At 44.8% G+C, this 24,121-nt stretch overlaps 1 protein-coding gene and 1 pseudogene across 1 annotated transcript in view; both read left to right on the forward strand.

Annotated features, from left to right (window-relative positions):
- Positions 1 to 24,121, forward strand: part of LOC126090494 (uncharacterized) — a 687,867-nt gene that overhangs the window by 612,733 nt on the left and 51,013 nt on the right. The window lies entirely within an intron of this gene.
- Positions 6,185 to 6,302, forward strand: LOC126103937 (5S ribosomal RNA; annotated as a pseudogene).

A 24,121-nucleotide genomic window follows, 5' to 3' on the forward strand; every position in this document is an offset into this window, starting at 1 on the left:
TTCAATCAGCTGCTGGAAGGTTTCTTGGGGGATGGCACCCCTTTCTTCATGGAGTGCTACACTGAGGAGAAGTATCGATGTCAGTCAGTGATGCCTGGCACGAAGTCGGTTCCAAAACATCCTAAATGTGTTCTATAGTATTCAAGTCAGGACTCTGTGCAGGCCAATCCATTACAGGGATGTTACTGTCGCCGGCTGCGGTGGTCTAGCGGTTCTAGGCGCTCAGTCCGGAACCGCGCGACTGCTACGGTCGCAGGTTCGAATCCTGCCTTGGGCATGGATGTGTGTGATGTCCTTAGGTTAGTTAGGTTTAAGTAGTTCTAAGTTATAGGGGACTGATGACCACAGATGTTAAGTCCCATAGTGCTGAGAGCCATTTGAACCATTTTGATGTTACTGTCGTGTAACAACACCGCCACAGGCCGTGCATTATGAACAGGTGCTCGATCATGTTGAAAGTTGCAATCGCCATCCCCGAATCGCTCTTCAACAATGGGGAACAAGAAGGTGCTTAAAAACATCCTGTGCTGTGATAGTGCACGCAAAAGAACAAGGGGTGCAAGCCCCCTCCGTGAAAACCACAACCACACTATAACACCACCGCCTCCGAATTATACTGTTGGCATTACACACACCCTGTCATTGGATCGCCACATTGTGTACCGTGATCCGTCACTACACACAACGTTTTTCCACTGTTCAGTCGTCAAAAGTATACGCGCCTTACACCAAGCGAGGCGTCGTTTGGCATTTACCGGCGTGATGCGTGGGTTATGAGCAGCCGCTCGACCATGAAATCCAAGTTTTCTGACCTCCCGACTAACTGTCATAGTACTTTCAGTGGATCCTGATGCAGTTTGGAAATCCTGTGTGATGTTCTGGATAGATGTCTGCCGATTACACATTAGCCACCCTCTTCAACTGTTGGCGGTCTGTCAATCAACAGACGAGGTCGGGCTGTACGCTTTTGTGCCGTACGTGTCCCTTCACGTTTCCACTTCACTATCACATCGGAAACAGTGTGTGGCGTCGCAACTAGTGCGCGATCGCCCATTTGTCTATTAAAAGCTTTACTTGAGAATGTATGTGGGCGGCAATGTAAGCCGGTAGACTGGTAGAGTATTATACGCTCAGTAACGGACGAGTTGTGTCCTGCAGACTGACGTCACGACCATCTGTTGCAGCTGCGCGTGTGAAAGCAGTGGAGTAGCGCTGGCAGGCCACTTACATTATACGAACCTAAAAATATTAATAACTAATAAAGCAATAACCTGAGAATCGTCATATTTGATGTGCAGCCTTCTGTTGTGAAAACAAACAATATGTCAAAGTCTGAGATAAAAACTAGTTGTATTTTGGGAGTTAGTAAAATTCCATAAAAAACGTAATTTTCCGACAGTCAAGAATTTAAATAAATACAGTGATGTAATAGTTCACCTTTAGTGACTATGGACGAAGATCTGATAACACTTTCAGTGTTCATATATAAATTTGGAAAGTTTTTAGTTTTAGAAAACGTATGTGGCTTTTCTATAATAATAATTTCAAGAATTCTAAGTAAATATGTGTATTGTGTGTTAGGGTGCGTGTGAATGAGAATGCGTGCGTGAGAGTATGTGGGACGTTCGGCATTATTAAAAATCATTCATGTAATTCTCTACAGGAACTGGCAAGTGTTCCAACTCTGTAACGTGGAAACGAATCCACTAGTGGTTCCCCTACTAGTGAATGTCGGATGTCCAAGTATGTATGCTTTTGTATAAGACAGCCAGAACATTCGCGACCACATAATAATTTTCCAGATGTAAAGCTTATAGTTCATTTTGTTTTGTTTATTTAATTAGAGAGTTTTGTGTTACTTAATTTGATGACGTCAATGAGCCTAGAGAAGTGGTTGGTGCTTGCTAGATTTTGGCACGAGCCGCGCCCTAGAAGTGAGTTCTCATTGGTCGTAAGTGCTGACAGCCAATGAGAAGCGAGATGGTTGGCCGCCTAGCGAGGGGATATAGTTTTGAGTAGTGGGAGAATGAGAAGAGAGTCGCGAGCTAGCTTTGATTGGAGGCGGTTATGCTAGATGTGACTTTTCGCATTATGTGTAAGATGAAGTCTTGGGATGACTTCCGCGTTATGGTCCAGTGTTAATGGTATCTGGTAGTGACCAGAAACTGTTTATGAAAACTTTAGAATGTTGTGATAATTCGTTCCGACGAAAATCGCGAGTGAACTTTGAATTATATAGCGTGGCGGTACTGAGTATATTCTAAGTATTTTACGGCGAGCATAAACTTTTACTAAAGACAACCACTGAATTGGCCGATCATTGACTGTGTTACAAGTAAGTGGTTTCGGAATTTGGGAATGTAAAAGTTCTGGCTGTTTTAGGTATGGTGATAACTGTGAGCAGAAACCTTAGTAATTTTCGTAAATGTGGGCTGATGTTCTTGTTTAACGGCAATAAAGATATATTGAAGGTTTAAATTTGAACTTCATGTTTAAAGCACGAGTGACATCCCCTTTCTGAATCATTTCTTTAAAGTACATTAAAAATTTTCAGCACATTTTACTTATAGCGGCCTCCGGCGTGTAGCTATGAGGTTACAGTTTCCTCAACACTGCTTTTCTGTGATGTCGTAAGTAGCTGCAGTCAGGAGTTTACGTGCGAAGGTCTACCGCTGTAAAGAGGTAGGTGAACAAAAATCATAAAAGAAATTGCATTGCAGCAGCAACGTATGATCCGTCGGAATTGGTGCATCGCACGCACGCACGTAAAAATCCGTCGCAAGTGGACCTAGGGATGTTTACGAGTGTGGAAATCTCGCGTACGGGCGTGTGACACCCAATCACCTGACCACGTTCGAAGTCCGTTAGTTCCGCGAAGCGCCGTATTCTGTCTCTCACGCTGTCTAATGACTACTGAGGTCGCTGATATGAAGTACCTGGCAGTAACTCGCAGCACAACGTTCCTAATATGAAAAACGTATGTTTATGAGGATGTCGGATACTTTTGATCAGATAGTGTAAATTTGGCCAGAAAATGGAAACAGTGCGCAACAAGACTCATCCGACTTCCTTCCATTGCCCTTAAGTTGAGGTTTTATGGCTGAGGCACCACTTTTTCCTGTTACAGGCGTTAGCATAGCTGATGAGTGTTTTTGGAATTCGTGCTCTCCAAGCAATTCCCTGCTTCTGGAGCTCCCTTCGTGTTATTTTCATGCTGACAGGGTTCACGAGGGCGACATTCAGTTCTACAGTGACTTCTGCAGTGGTCATCATCTTATTTTTTGTCACAGTACTCTTCAATGAACCGTCTGTCACACACTTTCGTCTGCGTTATGACTTAGCGAATACTGTTTCTCCGCTTTCCCTGTATGCGGTATAAATCTTCGATATGGGCCTTCTGAAACACCAGATTTTCGGCTACCTTGTCTACAGAAGCATCCACCATAAGAGCACCGGTAATTTCTCTTAGGTCCGACATAAGGCATTCACAACCACACAGAAAACTGTTGTCACCAAGACTCGGACATTGTACCGTTATAGTTTGTGGTCGGCATGTAGGCTTGGCTAGCATCTGTATTTATGTTCAAGCATGCATCTCTTGCCTCCATATTTTTTGTCCAACTCTTGTATCTTCCGGGGATCTCGGCTGAGCCATGCCGAGTATCTTGCACGACGAAGTTGTTCTCGAACTAAAGTACACGCGAAATTTTTTAGGCATCGTAAGACTTTCAGCACTTAGTTGTAGAAGTAAGCTCATTTCAGTCACAACATATTAGTTCACTGGCGACAGAAGCTACCCAAACCCGTAGTGAAAGGCACCATAAAACATTCTGATGCGGCCAATCAGAAATCAAATAGTGTGTGGCATGAACGCCAAATCGCACGAAGGCCCCAGGGCAGGGTTATACTCGAATGAGCGAATTTCGCAATGTTTGCAGCTATCAGAATACGTATTTATTTTTAAACTATGAACCATTCAGCTATCAACAGGGACCATGTAGGTCATCATAAAGTGTCACATATCATACACTTGTGGTGAGATAATAATGCAAACGATATGCGCGTCTGACGAGAACGTAGACGCCTAACAAAGTTATCGTCCAACGCACTGCCAGTGTGGAAGACATGCATCTCTCTTTATGTATTCAGGCGTTTTCCACCCCCTAGGAAAATGTACACTAGCATTATATCGCAAGTAATTGCGTATACATAGAAGATGAATGCTGAAATTATAGATCCTGTCATACGATTTAACGTTATGAGACTCACAGCAGTGTATAGCTATGCGTGTCTTACAAACATTCCACATTGGCAAAGAACCAACCTACACCGACAAACAGTATGATTTGATTTTTTATGTAGTTTGATAATATATCTGAAGTGTGATCCGCATCGTATCCAAAGAGAACAAAAAGGCAGATGTAGAAGGCTACCACAAATATGCAATCATGCATTTGGCAGTGTATTTCGCTGTACTATTTTGGAAACGGGTATTGATCGATTATACAATTCTTCAACACTAAATTCTAACACGAACAATTAGATCTGGTTGATAACGGGAGAAGATAATGCAATAACACGAGTACACACAAGCATTATTCAGTAGTTTACAGAATAAGTACGACAGTAGAGATTCACTGCTTGATGGGCAATGAAGTGCGTGATGTGATAGTTGGAGGAATCATATACGTATCGGAAAAGTTGAAACACAGTTTTCCATTCAAATACTTACGCAACGCTGTAGGAACATCAAAGAGTATTGTCTACTAGTATTCATTGATCAAAATGTCTCGGGATATCTCCCAATATCGTGTCAAACTTCCTTTTGCCCGGCGTAGTGCGGCAACCCGACGTGGCATGGACTTCACAAGTCGTTGGTAGACCCCTGCAGAAATATTGAGCCATGTTGTCTCTAAGTTGTCCATAACTGCGAAAGTGTTACCGGTGCAGGGTTTTGTGCACGAACTCACCTCTCAATTATATTCATAAATGTCGGGCGATCTTGTTGGCCAAATCCTTCGCTCGAATTGTCCAGAATGTTCTTCAACCCAATCGCGAACAACTGTAACTCGATGACATGTCTCATAGTCTTCCATAAAAATTCTGTCATAGTTTGTCTGCAATTGGTCTTCAAGTAGCAGAACATAACCATTTCGCGTCAATGATTGGTTCAGTTGGACTAGAGGACCCAGACCGTTCCATGTACATACAGTCCACACCATTATGGAGCCACCACCTACATGCACAGTGCTTTGGTGACTACTTCGGTCCATGGCTTCGTGGGGTCTGCGCCACACTCTAACTTGACAAGTCGTTGGTGGTCCCTGCAGCTCTTACCAACTGAAATCTGGACCATCTAACCAGACCATGGTTTTCCAGTCGTCCAGGGTTCAATTGATTTGGTCGCGATCCTAGCGACCCGCTGCAGGCGATGTGCTGTTAGCGAAGGCAATCCTGTCGGCCGTCTGCTGCCACAGCCTATTAACGCCAAATTTTGCTGCACTGTCCTCAGGGACACGTTCGTCGTACGTTCCAGACTGATTTCTGCGGTTATTTCACGCAGGGTTGCTTGTATGTTAGCACTGAAAAAACTACGCAAAGACCGCTGCTCACGGTCGTTAAGTGAAGTGCGTCGGCCACTCTGTTGTCCGTGGTGAGACGTAATCCCTGAAATTCGGTATTCTCGGCACACTCTTGATACTGTGGATATCGGGATATTGAATTCACCAAAGATATCCGGAATGGAATGTCCCATGCGTGTAGCTCCAACTACGATTCCGAGTTCAAAGACCATTAATTCCCGTCGTTCGGCCGTAATGACGCCGGAAACCTTTTCACATGAATCATCTAAGTACAAATGACAGCTCCGCCAATGCACTGCCCTTTTATATCTTGTGCACGCGACACCACCGCCTACTGTGTATGTGATTATCGCTATCTTATGACTTTCGTGACCTCAGTGTATAAACGGGAAGAACTTACGAAAATTAATCCAAAACTAACTACAGCACTATTAAATACTTTAATTTACGAAATGTTCTTTATAGACAATATTTACATTGTTCTTCATATTTGAAGGAACAACTTTCAGCAATTCCTATGTATCATTTTAACTTCTTTCTGTCCCTCTAAAACTAATTTGTGTCCCGTTGACCATATTTGTACGAAATATTGTAAATTTTAGGGCAACGGCCTTGCCGCAGTGGATACATCGGTTCCCGTCAGATCACCGAAGTTAAGCACTGTCGGGCGTGGCCGGCACTTGGATGGGTGACCACCCGCGACGCCGTGCATTGTTGCCATTTTTCGGGGTGCACTCAGCCCCGGGATACCAACTGACGAGCTACTCGACCGAATAGTGGCGGCTCCGGTCACAGAAAACCATCGTAACGACTGGGAGAGCAGTGTGCTGACCACATTCCCCTTCTATCCGCATCCTCAGCTGAGGATGAAACGGCGGTCGGATGGTCCCGATGGGCCACTTGTGACGCGAAGACGGAGTGCTTTTTGTAAATTTTAACAATGGTTTCATTTTAATATCCCGGTATATTATAATATTAATTTGTTTCAAACTAGAAACCATTTGTGACCAATGTTTTTGCGCATCAGTTTGTTGTTATTTATGTGTTCTGAAGAACAAAAAAAAGTGTTCGAGAAAAGAAAATTTGTCTAAAAAGAGGGTGAAACAGTTTCATAGCTATGCAGAACTGTTACTAGGTCGATCACTTTACATCAAAAACGGAATAGCAATCAATGTGCTAGACAGAAGATGGTGGCCCTGCAGGAAAGAGCGTTCTGTGATGAAATATTGATTTACGTTATTGATTAACTGAAAAGGGTAAATCTATAATAAGGAAGCCTTCTGGAGCAGCAGACTAAAACAATACATGAGAAGTCGTTTAGGTTCCAAAAGAGGTAAATCGTGTCTCCTGAAGATAATGGAAGGGCATTCGGCAATTGGGACTCGCACTTGAAGAATGGATTCTATTTATAGGAGAAAAGGGATTTTGATCCAAAAGAGGACTACTTCGAAAAATAAGTTAATTTTTATCTTAGGAAACAGTCTTTCACAGTCGAGAGCTTTCGATGTTGCCCTCGTACCTTCATGTCCCTGCATCTCTCACTGCCCACTGCTACGTTGGATGCCGCCTGATGGCTTTGGGGCACGTGACGAGGTAACAAAAGTATGCGAGCGGAGCATGCACGGACGGGGGATCACCCTAGCGAAGATATGCGCTGCAAATGGGGAAATCCATTGAGATTAGCGACTTTGACAAATGGATATTATTATTACGCAGAGCTGTGAACGAGTACCTCGAAAACGGCGAAGCTGGTTGAATTTCACGTGCTACTGCCGTGAGCGTCTACGGAAAGAGATAGGGCAGTGAAACTACCAGTACGCACTAGATGGTTGGACGTCCACGACTCTTCACAGAACGTTGGGTTCAGAGGCTCGTCTGACCTGTAAAGTGGGAAAGATGGTGGCACCTCTGCCGAAAGAGCACAATACTCGTGCACGCACACGTTTAGGAGCAGCAGATTAACCCTATTGAACCAACATTGTCAATTATGATTGCAGTGGGCACGGGACCATCGGAATTCGACCCAAACTCGCTATTAAGCAGGCGGTCGTATGTTTTGGCTCATCAGTGCATAATCTCCCGTTATGCATTCCACTACCTGTCACTCCTTTCAATACCCTCTCAGGCAGTGGTCTGCGTATGTGAACAAAGTGTCTCGGCTCAGATTCCACGATATCAATGGATCCCTCTGTTCTGGCTTGCGTTAGTAAGTTGACAGATGGAGGAAAGTAAGCGCACGGGCTCTTATAAGACCATGTCTAGAAAAGCACTGATATGTTCCCTTCTGCCGAGACACGTTTCTCAGATTAACTTTTCTCGCCTATTCTATCTAATTACGCTATACTTCATATCCTGGCCAATTACGCTTAAAATCGCTCTTACAGAGTCATTACCACTTGCGACATGGGTCGCACGGTAAGAAAAGTCGTTAACGTGTATCTTTGAACTGGACGTTGGTCCAATATTTACGAAAACGTGTTTTACTTTCCTGAGTTGACCAGCTTGAGTTAAGTTTCGTGTAGTCCCTGTTGATTACTCCCGGCAAATTGCTTGCTTTGCGTGGCATGACACCTCCTTGCCCAAACATTATTAAACGCGAGCAAACATCTGTAATGATGTGCCCTTCTACTTGAGGTAAAACACTACCGACACGGGTAATTTACACTGCTACAAGACATGTCACTTATCGTAGTTCAGAAACCGTAATCACATCCGGCAAAGATTTATTTGTCTCTTTAAACCGTATATTTAGCAATGTTCACAGGCAAGTAAATACGGAGTGGGACTGAAGTAAACTTCCATAAGGACTGGCTTTATGAGGTAAACGTCAAATGTTGAACGTAGCAGCAGCAGCCAGGAACGCCTGCACTTCAAGCGCCACTTCGAAAATGCATTAGTCAATGTGCCTATTGAGAACACGAACTAACGTTCTGTGACGAGACTGCACAGGGGTCAACCGAGGTTATCGACTTTTCTTCTCGTTGTTGCACTGAATCAAATTACGTGTACGAAGCGTGTTAATTCAACGTATCCGAGACGAGGTCGTGTTCGAATCACATGCTCCATTTTTATCTCCGGCAAAAACTTATCTATTTTGTGTACTACCACTTACGTTCAGAAGGATTTGTCCGTTAATCCGGGCGTAGATAAACGTGTTTTGCTTAATTAAAAGAAGGGAATAGAGGGCAGCGGATGATTTATATGAAAACTGCGATCAGTGCCTTTAAAATGTTTTCAAATTTTTTTACTGCCCACTAGCTAACTCATCCTAAGATGACGGATATTATCAGGAACTTTATATTTTGTACTAAGTAAAGACAGTCGTTGGAAAATATGAAACTGAAAAAGCGCTGAAGTCAAAAACGTTTCAGTATTCTAAAGTACGTATATTCGCAGCAATGGGATTGTCTTTATAAATGTTTGACTGATAGAACGCGGTACATCGCACTGGACGGCGAATGTTTCATAGAAACGAAAGTATCATCAGACGAGTCCCAAGGAAGAGTAAAAGGACCACTGATGTTCTCATTGCACATAAATGATTTATGAGATAGGATCAGCAGCACAGCACGGTGTTGTTGTCAACACGCAAGTATCGTCGCCGGGCGATTGTATGGAAATGCAGAAAGACCGGGCCAAATTTCAACTTGATGTAATGAATAATAGCTCTGTTTAAATGTGGATAAATATAAGAGAAAGAATCCGATAGCAAGTTCAATAGTGAACACCTGAAGCACATCACATTGTTTAAAAGCATTTAGGGGCAACAGTAAACAAAAAAATCAACAAACAAAAATAACGACACATATGCAAGTCGTAAGAATTTCATATGCACAGGGGCAATGCACAGTTGATGAAGATAATTTAAGTCTGTCGAGCATTTCAAGTACCTGGAAAGTTGGTACAACTGTTATAATTATATATCCACTGAAGTACATGAAATAATTTGTGTTACCTCCAGAAATCTATATTGCTTCAGAGATACGTCGAAGTGTAAAGCCATATTACATTCCACGAAAACGAAGATCAGCAATGTTGTTGTACGCGCCATTGTCCTCGTATAGTTCAGAGAGCTGGACACTAACTAAAACGGAGATTCAAAACCTTCTAAAATTCGAAAGACAGGCGATGAGAAGAACCTGGGACGCGGTGAGAGACGGAAATATTTGGGAACAAGAAAGAACAATGAATTTTATGAGATCACGAACCAGCCCAGTCTTTTACAATATCAAAAGAGCAGACGACTCCAATGGGCAGGTCAAGCGATCCGTATTTACCTAACTTTCTAAGTAGGCTTTCATTCCCCACATTATGACAAAACGACCCCACATTGCTATTAAAACAGACGGGAAGGCATCGTAAAGACAGATGTGGAAGCTGTGGATGTAATCAACTGGAAGGAAACAGCACAGGACAATATACAGCGGAGACTGATGGTCGGTGCAGTGCATAGCCTACCAGTAAATAAGTAACATTAAACAGCAGTAAGTACACACGAAATCTGCAGGTGGGAAGGCGATGGAAGACTGAAATATGTTGGTAGAATTCTGGGAAAGTGCAGCATATCTAGAAGCAAACGACATAAAGGTCCTCCAGGGTGTCACTTGAGCTGTTTAGCATACCCCTAAAATGCTATAAGTTCGCTTCCTAGCGACTTACACGGAAAGAAAGCTCCCCAAAAGATCATGCAAAGTTAACGAGAAACAGTGTCATGCAGTGGATAACGTCTTATTAAAAACTACTAGGGATGCCCAATTAAACATGAAAGTATGGGTATCACACCTCACATGGATATATTAATGGACTCATCTAACTCTAAAGGAAACTAGCGGTTATTGTAATAATTTGGTTTATTACTATAAGAAAATCGAACAATGCATTACACACTGAATTAAGCATGTAATTAGTTAACACGAGGACAAAACTTTGTAATTATGAAATATGGACTTGGCAAAGGTGGTTGGACACATGAGAGCATAATATGAAACTATAATGTGGATACAGCCAATGACTGCGAAAATGGTTGGTGATTTAAGGAAAGAACACTGAGAAATGGTTCAAATGGCTCTGAGCACTATAGGATTTAACTTCTGAGGTCATCAGTCACCTAGAACTTAGAACTACTTAAACCTAACTAACCTAAGGACATCACACACATCCATGCGCGAGGCAGGATTCGAACCTTTGACCGTAGCGGTCGAGCGGTTCCAGACTGAAGCGCCTAGAACCGCTCGACCACCCCGGCCGGCAAAGAACACTGAAAAGCAGGTACAAATACGAACAGGATTACCAAAGTGCACGATGGTACCAACTAGCTGGCTGCACACGTTAAAACTGTGCAAATGGATCATGATGTAAAGTAACTGACCATGCATCCCCCTCAGCTCGGTGATGGAATCGACTGATCATGCATGCTTACTACTCGAAAAGGGACGGCGGTAGTAGCGGCTGGAAATTCTGAGTTCGCCTCGACCTCTTAGATGGAGACACCTCTCTCTGCAGCTGCCTACAGCGAAGTGCATTCTCGACGGTGCCTCTTCAGTCTCCAGACAGCTACTGTCTTCTGACTATACTCTCTGAAACTTGGCTGGATCAGCAAGCATACGAATCTCGCCGGCCAACTGCAGCACACCTTGCGAATTCCGACCAATAAGAATGTCGTATGCAATTTCTCACGGATTTTGTCATATAGCGCAGGGATGAAGGCAGAAAATCTCTCCCACAACAGCCGACCAAAAGGTTTCCATGTAGACATACATGGGAAAATGCGCCTTCTACGGAAATTGTTGTCAGCCAATCACAGAGCCTGTTATTCAGATCTGAATGAACATCCTTTTGTGGCATGGCAGAGCACAGTAGGTGAAAAGAATTCCTACTAGTGTGTCACACAATGCATTTTTATGGGATGCAGGCCACCCTCAATGCGCCTGCTGTGCAAAGACAGGACAAGCCGAATTCTCTGCCCTGTACTTGCTCAGAGGACTGCTTTCAGTGCTGAAAACATATATGACCCTCTGGTCTTTTCAAGTTAACTTGCATGTTGCATGTTGCAAACCAGCTGAAGAAGCTCCCAAACTTGCAGACAATAACCGGTCCCCCTCACTTCAATAAAAGGAAAGACAAGGAAGAATTAATTACTTTTGAATACATTATGGAAGTGACAGTGATCAATGTGTTACAAATATTTACAATCAAAAACAGTCTTGATCACTATTTATTTATTACGGTGACCGGTTTCGATCACTACTGTGGTCATCTCCAGACCAATGAGTAAGAACCTCCTTCTGCTGGAGAATCACTACTCTCCGGCGGCAAGAAGGAGGTTCCTACTCATTGTTCTGAAGATGACCGTAATAAATAAATTGTGATCAAGACTGTTTTTGATACACTACCGGGCATTAAAATTGCTACACCATGAAGAAACGCAGATGATAAACGGATATTCATTGGACAAATATATTATACTAGAACTGACATGTCATTACATTTTCACGCAATTTGGGTGCATAGATCCTGAGAAATCTGTACCCAGAACAACCACCTCTGGCCGTAAGAACGACCTTGATACGCCTGGGCATTGAGTCAAACAGAGCTTGAATGGCGTGTACAGGTACAGCTGCCTATGCAGCTTCAACACGATACCACAGTTCATCAAGAGTAGTGACTGGCGTATTGTGACGAGCTAGTTGCTCGGCCACCATTGACCATACGTTTTCAATTGGTGAGAGATCTGGAGAATGTGCTGGCCAGGGCAGCAGTAGAACATTTTCTGTATCCAGAAAGGCCCGTACAGGACCTACAACATGAGGTCGCGCATTATCCTACTGAAATGTAGGGTTTCGTGGAGATCGAATGAAGGGTAGAGCCACGGGTCGTAACACATCTGAAATGTAACGTCCACTGTTCAAAGTGCCGTCAATGCGAACAAGAGGTGACCGACACGTGTAACCAATGGCACCCCATACCATCACGCCGGGTGATACGCCAGTATGGCGATGACGAATACACCGTCCAATGTGCGTTCACCGCGATGTCGCCAAACACGGATGCGATCATCATGATGCTGTAAACAGAACCTGGATTCATCCGAAAAAATGACGTTTTTCCATTCGTGAACCCAGGTTCGTCGTTGAGTACACCATCGCAGGCGCTCCTGTCTGTGATGCAGCGTCAAGGGTAACCGCAGCCATGGTCTCCGAGATGATAGTCCATGCTGCTGCAAACGTCGTCGAACTGTTCGTGCAGATGGTTGTTGACTTGCAAACGTCCCCATCTGTTGACTCAGGGATCGAGACGTGGCTGCACGATCCGTCACAGCCATGCGGATATCTGTTGACTCAGGGATCGAGACGTGGCTGCACGATCCGTCACAGCCATGCGGATAAGATGCCTGTCATCTCGACTGCTAGTGATCGGAGGCCGGTTGGATCCAGCACGGCGTTCCGTATTACCCTCCTGAACCCACCGATTCCATATTTTGCTGACAGTCATTGGATCTCGACCAGCGCGAGCAGCAATGTCGCGATGCGATAAACCGCAATCGCGATAGGCTACAATCCGACCTTTATCAAAGTCGGAAACGTGATGGTACGCATTTCATCTCCTTACACGAGGCTTCACAACAACGTTTCACCAGGCAACACCGGTCAACTGCTGTTTGTGTATGAGAAATCGGTTGGAAACTTTCCTCATGTCAGCACGTTGAAGGTGTCGCCACCGGCGCCAACCTTGTGTGAATACTCTGAAAAGCTAATCATTTGCATATCACAGCATATTCTTCCTGTCGGTTAAATTTCGCGACTGTAGCACGTCATCTTCGTGGTGTAGCAATTTTAATGGCCAGTAGTGTACATATTAGTTAATTCTTAAGTCGTCTTCGCGGCATGCACACAAAATTGTAAATTTTTTTTGTCAAGATTGGTTCGTTTTATCTCAAAATACTCCACACGTATTCTCTGGATTGTGACAAAACAGCAACGTGCTGGTCTCCTGGTTCTCAAGATCATCACAGTCAAGAGACAAACACACACACCGTAACATAATAAAAGGATGAGCAACCGCTGATCTGCTCCTTTTCGTAGATCGTGTGCATTTGTCGTAATTCGTTGTGTAGTGATGTCTAATTACTCTTTCTACTGAGATGTATGCGCGGAAATTTCTGTGTATATTGTAAAAAGAGACAGAGGGGAAACACATCGGCAGCACGTGGCCTGTACCTACCGATAAGCACTAAACGTGGCCATGCTCATCGTGAGTTGTAATGCTGATACCTGATTCTCCGTGGCACGCCCGCTCGTACCCCTAGTTTTTACGAACGTCCCACTTCCTGGAACGTGCGCCCTCGCCGCTGCTTAATGACGTCTGTCGTTACGGTAATCAAAGCGTCCCACTGCGCGATGTTCTTCCCGTGTCATTGCCCTACCGACATTGTTCCAAAATTACCCGGCAAGAAAAGGTTTAACAATTCGGAGAACTAGCTGAAAAAGTCGAACCTCTACAACTTTTCTCTAATCGCAACAATCAGTAGTTTTGTTAGAAAACGTAACCAATTTCTAAGGCTCCACTGCACATTAATTGGTACTATTGCGACTCATTTGTTCAGTATCATTAAGACATCTGGCATCTGCATTTCCCATAACATTTTTTTAAACGAATGTTCCACTGTAAAACGCTCTGGACGCATTCTAGCAAACATGCAATTTGCAGAGACATCCAGATTCCAGAATGGGGGTTTCACTCTGAAACGGAATGTCCAACGATTTGAAACTTTTTAGGAGATCAAAACTTGACGCAAGATTCCAACAAGTAATCTTTGCCTCTTTTTACCCTCCTCTTCGCCCAGTTCTTGAGCTCGCGAATATTCTGCCTTTTCGACAAGGCTTCAAATGCTACTAAGTTATCCAAACTTCACAGAAGTTCTCCTGCTAACCGGAAGGGAGGATAATTCGGGGGGAATGGTCCAGAATAAAAAGGTTGTGACATGTCCTGCGTGTCCGTGGAACCCACCGTCATCGAACAAACAAGAGCCCGCCTCCAAAAAAAAAAGATGTTCATATGTGTGTGAATTCCTAAGGGACCAAACTGCTGAGGTCATCAGTCCCTAGACTTACACACTACTTAAACTAAATTTATGCTAAGAACAACACACACCCCAATGCCCGAGGGAGACTCGAACCTCCAGCGGCAGGGGCCCCCCTTCAGATGGCGAAACCTGGCACCTACATTGAGCGTTTGGTATTTACCTCTCCCTAGCCATTCTACAGCCTTTGCTGGCAAAATTGTGTGTGTTTAAAAGTTATGTGATTTCCTCATTACTGGTTTTTAACTTTTATATGCTCCCCAACTGCTGTAATAAAATTAACAAGGAACGAACATATAGCACGTCTGTTGTAACGTTAAAACCTCACAACCAGTTAATTATTGCTTATTACTCGTGCATCGATTCAGAACTACACTACTCTCAAGTAAACCGTTAATAAATAGTACATAGGTTCCAAAGTATAGGAGGAAGACTAAAAAAAACGCTCTGCAACGTATACTATAAAGAACTGCCTGCAACCTTAAGCGGAGGAATAACTGGTCTGCATCATCGAATGATAACCTTTGGGCTCTGTGCACTCTTAGTCCATCCGCACTTCCTCTACCTTTCAAAACAAATCTGCTCTTACCTATTTGAGTTGTTCTTACGCTTTCACTCCAATTAGTGTGATATAATTATAGTTTGAATGAACGCTACACAACTCAGGAAGAGTTTCGCACACTAACAAATAAATAACTCGCTACTCAGGTAAAAACACACTGTACTGTTGGGACTCTACGCCCTCTGATGGATTTGGCGTACATAAAAAAAAGATACAATCGACATGCACAAGTGTTGTAGATAGCATGTACGCTCAGTTTAATGCATGAAATTCCCAAGTTACATAGTTTTACCTGGCGGTGAGCGCGTCCAGCCTTTGTGACAGGCCAGCTCGAGAGTGTAAAGACGCAGGGTGGCATTTACTGAACTGTATGAAATGAAATCGTCATAAGTTCTGAACGATTTGCATTAGGACGTTGGCCGCAGGGCGTGATGTGAATTAGTAAGCGCATTATGGTTTGGTTTATCGACGAAGTCCACTTTTATTTGTATGGTTTCGTCAATAGGCAAAACCGGCGCGTTTTGGGGACTGAGAGTCCGCATTTCACAATCGAGAAGTCTCTTCGCCCTCAACGGGTGACTGTGTGGTGTGCAGTATCAGTCACGGAATAATCGGTGCGATATTCCTTGATGGCACGGTGACGGCCGAACGGTGCGTGAAGGTTTTGGTGGACGATTTCATCCCCATTATCCAAAGTGACCCCGATTAAGACAAAATGTGGTTCATGCAAAACGGAGCTCCACCCTATCGAAGCAGGGGAGCCCTGGAGGAGCACTTTGGGGACCGCATTCTGGTTCTGGTGTACCCAGAGGCAGCTAGCATGGGCCTCGACTGGCCGCCATATTCTCTGGATCTGAACACGCGCGACTTCTTTTTGTGGGCCTATATTAAAGACAAGATGTACAGAAATAATCCCAAAACCATTTCTGAACTGAAATCAGCCATTCAGGAGGTCATCGACAGCATCGATGTTCCGACACTTCAGCGGGTTATGCAGAATTTCGCTATTCGTCTGCGCTGCATCATCGCCAATGATGCCACGCATATCGAACATGTCATAACCCAAATCCGAACATCTGTAGTGACGTTTACATGTTGAATAAAGTGTGTGCACGCCGAAGTCTGTAACTAATTTAGGTTATTTTCGCCATCTAGTTAAATTATTGTCACCCTATACGATAGAAGGGAGAATTCTATTGATACAAGCTGCAACACGCCTCAGATACGTTTTTGAGCTGTTAATATGATCGTAAAATTACTTTAAGCATGTTAGTAAGAAGGTGGCACTGCAAGAATGCAACAACATGAAGAGCGCAATTGTTAGGAAAAGTGACATGTCTGATGTCACAGTTGGTAGAAAAGTTACAAGTAGGGGGCGCAGACCATTGTTCGAGGCAGAAAGTATTGGGTGTGAGATGACCTGTAGCTGATGGCAGTTCCACACTAGTGGCGTAATAAGCTCTTTGATCGTTCATCTTATGTTGACAAAGACAAAATGTGAAGGGTCGCGTAGGCAGTGGCTTTAATCGGTGTTTTGAAATTATACTTTTGCTTGTTACAGTACCTACTGAGTTAGACGTTGGTAGCAGAGATAAACAAAGCTTATATCGTGTCATTACATCTCTCACCTTGCTGACGGTATGCATTACGTGCTTATTATCAGGTTGCAAGCTTTCTCCGTGTTGTACTAAATCGTCGCTGACGACATTCTGGTCGCGGTTGTGTGGGCAACTATTTTTATCGTCTTGGAGAATACCGTGCGTCTTGTTGTGAAGCAGATTCAGAACTATCCTGGCGTTTCGTTTTCCACATCCCGCGTGGCAACAGCAGTATAACTGTGAACTCATACGGGAGTCGCTAATGACTTAAACTTACGATTGTCTGTTGTGAATCGGAGTTAACATCTACCCTATAGGTTACTGGAATTCTGAATAATTTTCTTATTGTTTGTTTTCATATGTTCTTACTGTGTGTGTTTCCCAATTTCCATGTTTCATGAGAACTATTAAGTGCAGAATTCTGAACACACTTCTATAAATCTATAAAGCCGGCAACATTAATATCAAGGAACCATTAGCATTTTATAGAACTACTTGCTCCGCCCAATTACAGTGATTTACTAATTTTTTTAACATTCTGACAGGAAAGGTTTTAAAATGACAACAGTGGTACGCAGGAAAGCACAAGGCTTCTGACCAGATTAACTTTCTTCAGTGCTCCGCTGGTGGTGCAGGGGACGAAGTACACAGCTAGCAGCTCCTTAGGTGCAGCTGGACTCCGTCTATCACCAGCTCGACCCTACATATACATCGCCGCAAAAAATTAGTATACCTGGAAAAACAGTGCTGATTTTGATCCGATGACGGTATATGGAACCAGGGAACAGAAGATGTACTGAAAATGGTTTCAACGTCGTCCGCCAGCAGACAGCGTAGCGCCACAGCTGCCAAGTGCCATCTGCGTCTATCGTTCAATAGGGAATGCTCACAGCCAGATGGCTTAGAGCATGGGTTCTGAACAAAATTTTCTCGAGGACCCTCTCATCGAGCATGATTGGCACCTTGTCATATCACAGTATCAAGTACCTAAAAAAGCCAAATTAACAGTCTTTTTGTACATTTTATATTTTCGGTACTTAGAAAAACATTGACATATTCATTTTTGAAAAAATATTGAGCTTAAAACTTTTTCAATTTATCCATCATTGTTAATGTTAAATTTTTGATTATTGCTCAAAATCTTTGTCTTCAAATCTGATACAAGCAGCCATCGTCTCCCAATTGTTCCTCTACTGTAAACAGTACACAACGCTGTAAAATTCATATCATTCTGTGCTTAGCATTTCCTTAAACGCTATAAGGGGACCACAACGTAACTACGAAAAACACCCCCATACCGTAATACCACCTTCTCTGTACTTCACTTTTGGCACTATACATGATGGCAGGTAAAGGTCTCCAGGCATTCGCGAAACCCTTCGACTAGATTTCTGCATGGTATAGCGTGATTCGTCACTACAAAGCGCTTGCTTCCAGTCATCTACCATCCAGTGGCGTCCTCTTCGCACCACCTCAAGAGTCACTTAGCTTTCACTACAAAAATGTCAGGTTTATGAGGAGCTGCTCACTCATTACTCTTTTTAATTCCCCACACACATCGATTTGGCAGCTGAACTGCTGGTAGCACTTTGGAACTCACGAGGGATTCCTTCTGCTGATTTCATGCATTTTTTTACAACTACGGACCCATCGTCAGCACATGAGATATACCAGATTTTAAAGCTGCGATTGTTCCTTCGCATTTCCATATCACACTCACACCTACCACAGTCGACTTGGACAGTTTTAGAAGGTTTCAAATGCCCTTGATGGATTTGTTGCTCAAGAGATATCCAATGGCTAGTCCATGTTTGTTTGCAATGAACTCTCCAGATCGAACTATTCCCCTGTTACAGTGTCGCTACTGACAACACACTCACTCACTCACTCAGAAATGAAAGGGTCCCCCATGCCTCGTGCTGCCCAGGCTAAGCAGCTGCCTGCTGTTCCTGCAGTCATGTTGTTGTTTGTCGTTAGCTCGTGACATCACTGACCAGAGTTGTCCAAGAAGTTGGCCTCAGTTGTTACAGATATTCCGCATACCTGCAACAGTCCGAGTGCCGGAAGTAATGCCTGCAAGAAATCTGAGCATTGGAAGGTCAGCTGAAGATGAACCTGATGTCCCAGTTGTCCAACGAGGATGATGTCAGACAGAAAAGATGAGTAGCTGCTGGAACCGATCATTCAGGAGTGGGGCGCAGGTGTCCAGGTAAAGCTGGTGAGTAGGGTAGTCATATGGGAGACACAGGGCGAGTAGTAGGGCTCAACTCTGTGACACCTGGAGACGATTGATGTGGGTTGGAGCAGCGTTGCCCCACACGATGGAACCATACTCCAACACAAGATGAATTAGGACAAGTATAGGGTTACACCACAACTCAGGGGAAGAATAGATGCTGGTCTGAGCAGTGGAACAAGGTGCAGAGACACCCCAATGCCTTGTTAACAAATGACACAGCTGTGGGGTTGCTATGTTCGACTGTGGTCCAGGGTCATCCCCATGTGCCTGCCCATTGTGGACCAGTGGCAGTGTGAGATTAAGTGCCTGTTATGTGAATATGAGTGCCCAACACTTTGTGGCATTGAATTAAAGGCACTAATTTGTCAACCAGGCATCAAAGATGTCACAGGTGAGCTGCAGGCAGTGGTGCAGCATTCCCATGTCCAGGTTTTTGCTGATGCTGAGTACAGTGTCATACACATCCAGCACCATCTATACAAACCAAAGTGCTTATCCAGGATGAGACCCTCCACAGTCACATGATGCAATAACGTCCTATCATAGAGCCATTCGAAGGCCTTAGAGAGTGGTTGCGGCAGGTTGAAAGGCTGATAATGTTGTGGCATCCAAGGATCCTCACTGCTCTTCGGAAGGGTCACCAAATCCACATTTCCACGTAGAATATTCAGCACATCAAAGGACGATACTGAATATGGAGGTCAGCAGGCGATGAGCAGTGGGAGAAAGTTGTCACAGGGTAGCCTTTGAAGGACTGAGGTGCTGGAGCTAAATTCCTACCTCCTCCTCTGAGATGGGGTGGATGGTGTCATCTTCAGCAATGGTAGCCAGGAACCTAGGGAGCCGCACTTCCATCACGAGCTCTGAGTCAATGGGATCCACCACGAGAGAGACAGTTTCCATGTAGGCATCAGCCAAGACACAGGCTTTTGCATCAGTATCACAGATGACATCTTGGCCTGCCTGCAGGAATGAAATCCGCTGCTGCTGGTGGAGGAAGCTTTTTGCCATTTGCCAGGCGCTGCCACCATTGAGGTGGAAGATGGCAATTTTTGCTGCCCAGTCCTGGTTACAATGCTTGTTGAGCACCATCTGGGTGTCTCGACAGAACTAGAGGAGACATCGCTTTGTTGTCAGATGACAAGTCTGCTGCCACTGTCAGAAAATCTGGTTCTTACCCCAATGGCCTCGAGGATGTGAGGAGGCAGTGGCCATGAGAAGTCTGGCAACCAGGGTGGTTGGGAGAGGCTGCCCACACCATCCATAGTGTGCTGCGTGTGAAGTGATACAGAGAAGTATCAGCCTCGATGACAGCAGGGTTGGGCATTGTCTCTTGGTCAGCAACCACATAAGCCCAGAAATAATCCCAATCGAAGTCACAAAGAGAGCAGTGACAAAGTGGTGGTGCTATGCTGTCTACGTCCATACCAAACAGCATTGGTAAATGTATTGAGGATAGCATGCAGTTCATTGAGGTGTAAGTGAATGCACGAATTCCCTTAAGAATGGTGATGTACATAACATCAGGTACGCTCCAGTTGGGATAGATAGTGGGATCGTACAACCCCAGGATGATTGCACCATACTGCTGGGAGACACAAAGGAGATGCTGGCCACTGGTATAGCATTCTGCATGTTTCGTTTGAAAGTTACCAGCAACAAAGAGCTTCCCCTTAACAACATGGCCACATCGATGTCAGTCAAATTGAGTATCCCATGGGATTCACTGCACGCTGCAATGAAGGTGACAAACCCAGTCAAAGTACAGACTTCCGACTGTGGTCAGAGCTAGCAGCTGTAGCATGTGGTGATGGAATGACTTCTTAACTAAGACCGCAGTGCCTTCATCGCATGGACAACAATTGCTGGTTTGAGATGAGTTTCGCAAATGAGGCAGGTGTCAGTGGTCCGGTCATGAAGAAACTGACGAAACTCGCCAGCCTGGGTGCAGATACCGTTAGCACTTCAGGCATAAACAATGAATCCCCGGATGAAGGCATTAGCCATGATGCTGGTGACAGAGAATGGGAGCCATGGCCTGGACCTCAGCTGCAACTGCAGAGAACATGAGACTTGGCAGTTTTTGGACAAGCTTGTGGATGGATCTTAGGATCTCCCACAGCTCAGAGTCATTGCTGTAGCAGAAGACACGTCATATGGGACTGGGGAAGTGCAAGAGGGCACTACTACAGCCACGACTGCGCGTGGTAGCGCGGCTGACCAACTGCAGGGAGGCAGTTGATGACTGAGTAGTGGAGGCGTGCGCCACCAGGTGGCAATGTCCAAGCAGAGCAGTTGCGGCATTATGTTGGACTGGTGGCAGCATAGGAAAATCAGCATCAGACAGATCAGGATGGGACGGAAGCCCCAAATGGACTACAGGCAATGGTGACACTGACTGGACAGGTGGCGACACCTCATCCCGTCCAGTGGCAAAGCTCACTCCAGAATGTACCTGCCATGATGTAGCCTACTTATCTGCTTCTTCGAGGCACGCCTTGAATGCACAGCCCTTGCTGTGGTGAGGACCAGCTCACTTCACACAGTGTACTAGCATGGAGCAGTGGTTAGCCACCTGGTTGACACCCTGGCAGGAGAAGCATTCAGTGTGCAGCCCCTTGGTATGGAGTTCTACTGTAACTTGACTTGGGCCACAAATTCCTGCTGGAAGATCTTCCACTTTTCCTCGTTGTTAATGAGAACAGCAAGGAAGAGCTGCATAACCTTGGGAGTATGGGGAGATTTCATATGCTATGTGGAGCGTATGCTGAAGCCCAATCTTCAAGCTTTTCTTTCTGGTGATTTGTGAACATCTTGAAGAGGAGATGACTTGCAGATGAACTCCATCACTTTGCCACAGTTATCAGCATAGTGCAGGGTAACCTTGTAGAGGTCGTGAACTGCAACCCACAAGGATGTTGGCGAGGCTGCACTCATGATCTTCAGGTGGAAGGACCTGAAGTCTTCTGTCCACTCAATGAGAATGGGTGGCGATGCAGTATCTTTTGTCATTGGTGGGGCAACCTCAGAGTCTCCAACTTGGGCCAAAGATGTCTTCAGAGCGGTTGGCGTCTGATCCAGCACAGCAGTCCTGGCGGTGTGTTTGCGCTTGGTAACGATGAGAACATCTTCCTGGGACGGCAGTTCCGACAGCTTGGGCACCTTGGCGAGTTTGCGAAGTGTGTTCTTTGTAGGGTGCATAATAACAGAGGCAGTGACGAAAGACTGGGAGAACGACTCGTTCTCTGCAGCAGTGGCATGACACTTGAGACTGGTCTGTACCACTTCCATTATCCTTCTGTGCGCTATCTCCCTCAGACAGATGTCCCATGAGGAACGCAAAAGTAGCCTCAGGAAGAGTGTCCATAGCAGCAGTCCACTCTTCGGCATGAACGCCAGTGGAGACGACACAACAGGGCAGCCGGCGGCGGACGATGTCCCAAGAGGACAGACGGCTGCAGGCGACGTCCCAACAAGACAGACACCGAGAGAGGTGGCGCAGTGGTTAGCACACTGGAATCACATTAGGGAGGACGACGGTTCAAACCCGCGTCCGACCATCCTGATTTAGGTTTTTCATGATTTCCCTAAATCGCTTCAGGCGAATGCTCGGATGGTTCCTTTGAAAGGATAACGCCGATTTCCTTTCCCATCCATCTCTAATCCAAGCTCGTGCTCCGTCTCTAACGACCTCGTTGTCGACAGAACGTTGTAACACTACTCCCCTCCTCCAACAGGGCAGACGGCAGCAGAAGCAGGAACAGGCTCTTGTGAGGTGCTGCCATAAGGAGGTGTTTCCCGCCAGATCAAGAGGAGGTTGCTATGCACACGATGAATAGCAATGAACAGCCCTGCGCGCCGATAGCGCCATTGAGAAGTCGCGTCCAAATTGTTGACCACACTCAAGCACCGCCGACGAAGCAAGCTCCGCCACACCCTTCACTTCAGATCGCCAGTTTTCGCTCTTGCGCATCGGAATTCCGAATGACCTACTGAAAACACAATACTACCCACTTCCTTTTATACTGGCTAGCCCGCATCTCGTGACATCTAATGGCCTCTGGTGACATCTAATTGGCAGCTCCGCATTACATGGGGGCTGTCCGAATACTGTTGATCAGATAGGTTACTTCCCCATGACGCACAACTCTGTTGTGGCGTCTGGCACAGCTTTTTGTCGAGCACCTCCGTAATGCTGGTGCGCTTACTAATAGAACGCTACGTGCCTGAATGTATGAGTTTCCTGTCATGCCATTAAATAAAATTTAGACGAACCGCGACGAAAACGCACCCCAAATGTTGGATTTTCTCTTTATTTTTCTATTAATACAACCTGGTCAGCGTCCCGTACTGACGAGTAATACTCCATAATCGACTCCTGTAAACGGACACACTATGTGTAAATAGAGCACGTACCGAGTTATACCTTCATGGAAAAACATTACTTAATTCTGAGAGCGCCTAAAGCGTCTCAATGCAGCCTGCATGACAGGTCTCGCACTGAAATGAATGTTTTCTTCCAGGTCATAGAAGATTAAAAAGAAAGTTTGTCGCTTTTTGTGATGTTCGCTTACACACAATGTCATGTCAGTTATGCTTGCGTATGTTCAGAAACCGCACTGCAGTAATGGTGGCAAAACATTTAGAAGATACACGTAGTATTACTTCATCTCCCATTGGCACTCGCAAATGAATACTGAGAGTTACGGAGATGCTCAGGAAACTGAAATAACATGTGACAGAATAATGATACAGATGGACTACAGAACGATTTTACTAATTACATATTATATATATATGAGGTATAAAATACGGAAACAGTGCGCTGTTTTTCATTACTGAACCACTTACATCAAAAAGATAGCCGAATCGCTATGTAGCTATATTTTTCTGATGTCTGTCCACCGTAACGTATTCAAAACTATATGTACTGTATTGCCCTGAATGCTTTAGCGTGCCACGAATCTCTGACACACAAATGATGCAGCTGACCTATAATTATGTTTGCAGTTCTCAAATATTGATTTACATGACATACAGCATTAAAACAAATACAGACAC

The sequence above is a fragment of the Schistocerca cancellata genome, chromosome 1 (assembly GCF_023864275.1).
Source record: "Schistocerca cancellata isolate TAMUIC-IGC-003103 chromosome 1, iqSchCanc2.1, whole genome shotgun sequence".
Lineage (NCBI taxonomy): Eukaryota > Metazoa > Arthropoda > Insecta > Orthoptera > Acrididae > Schistocerca > Schistocerca cancellata.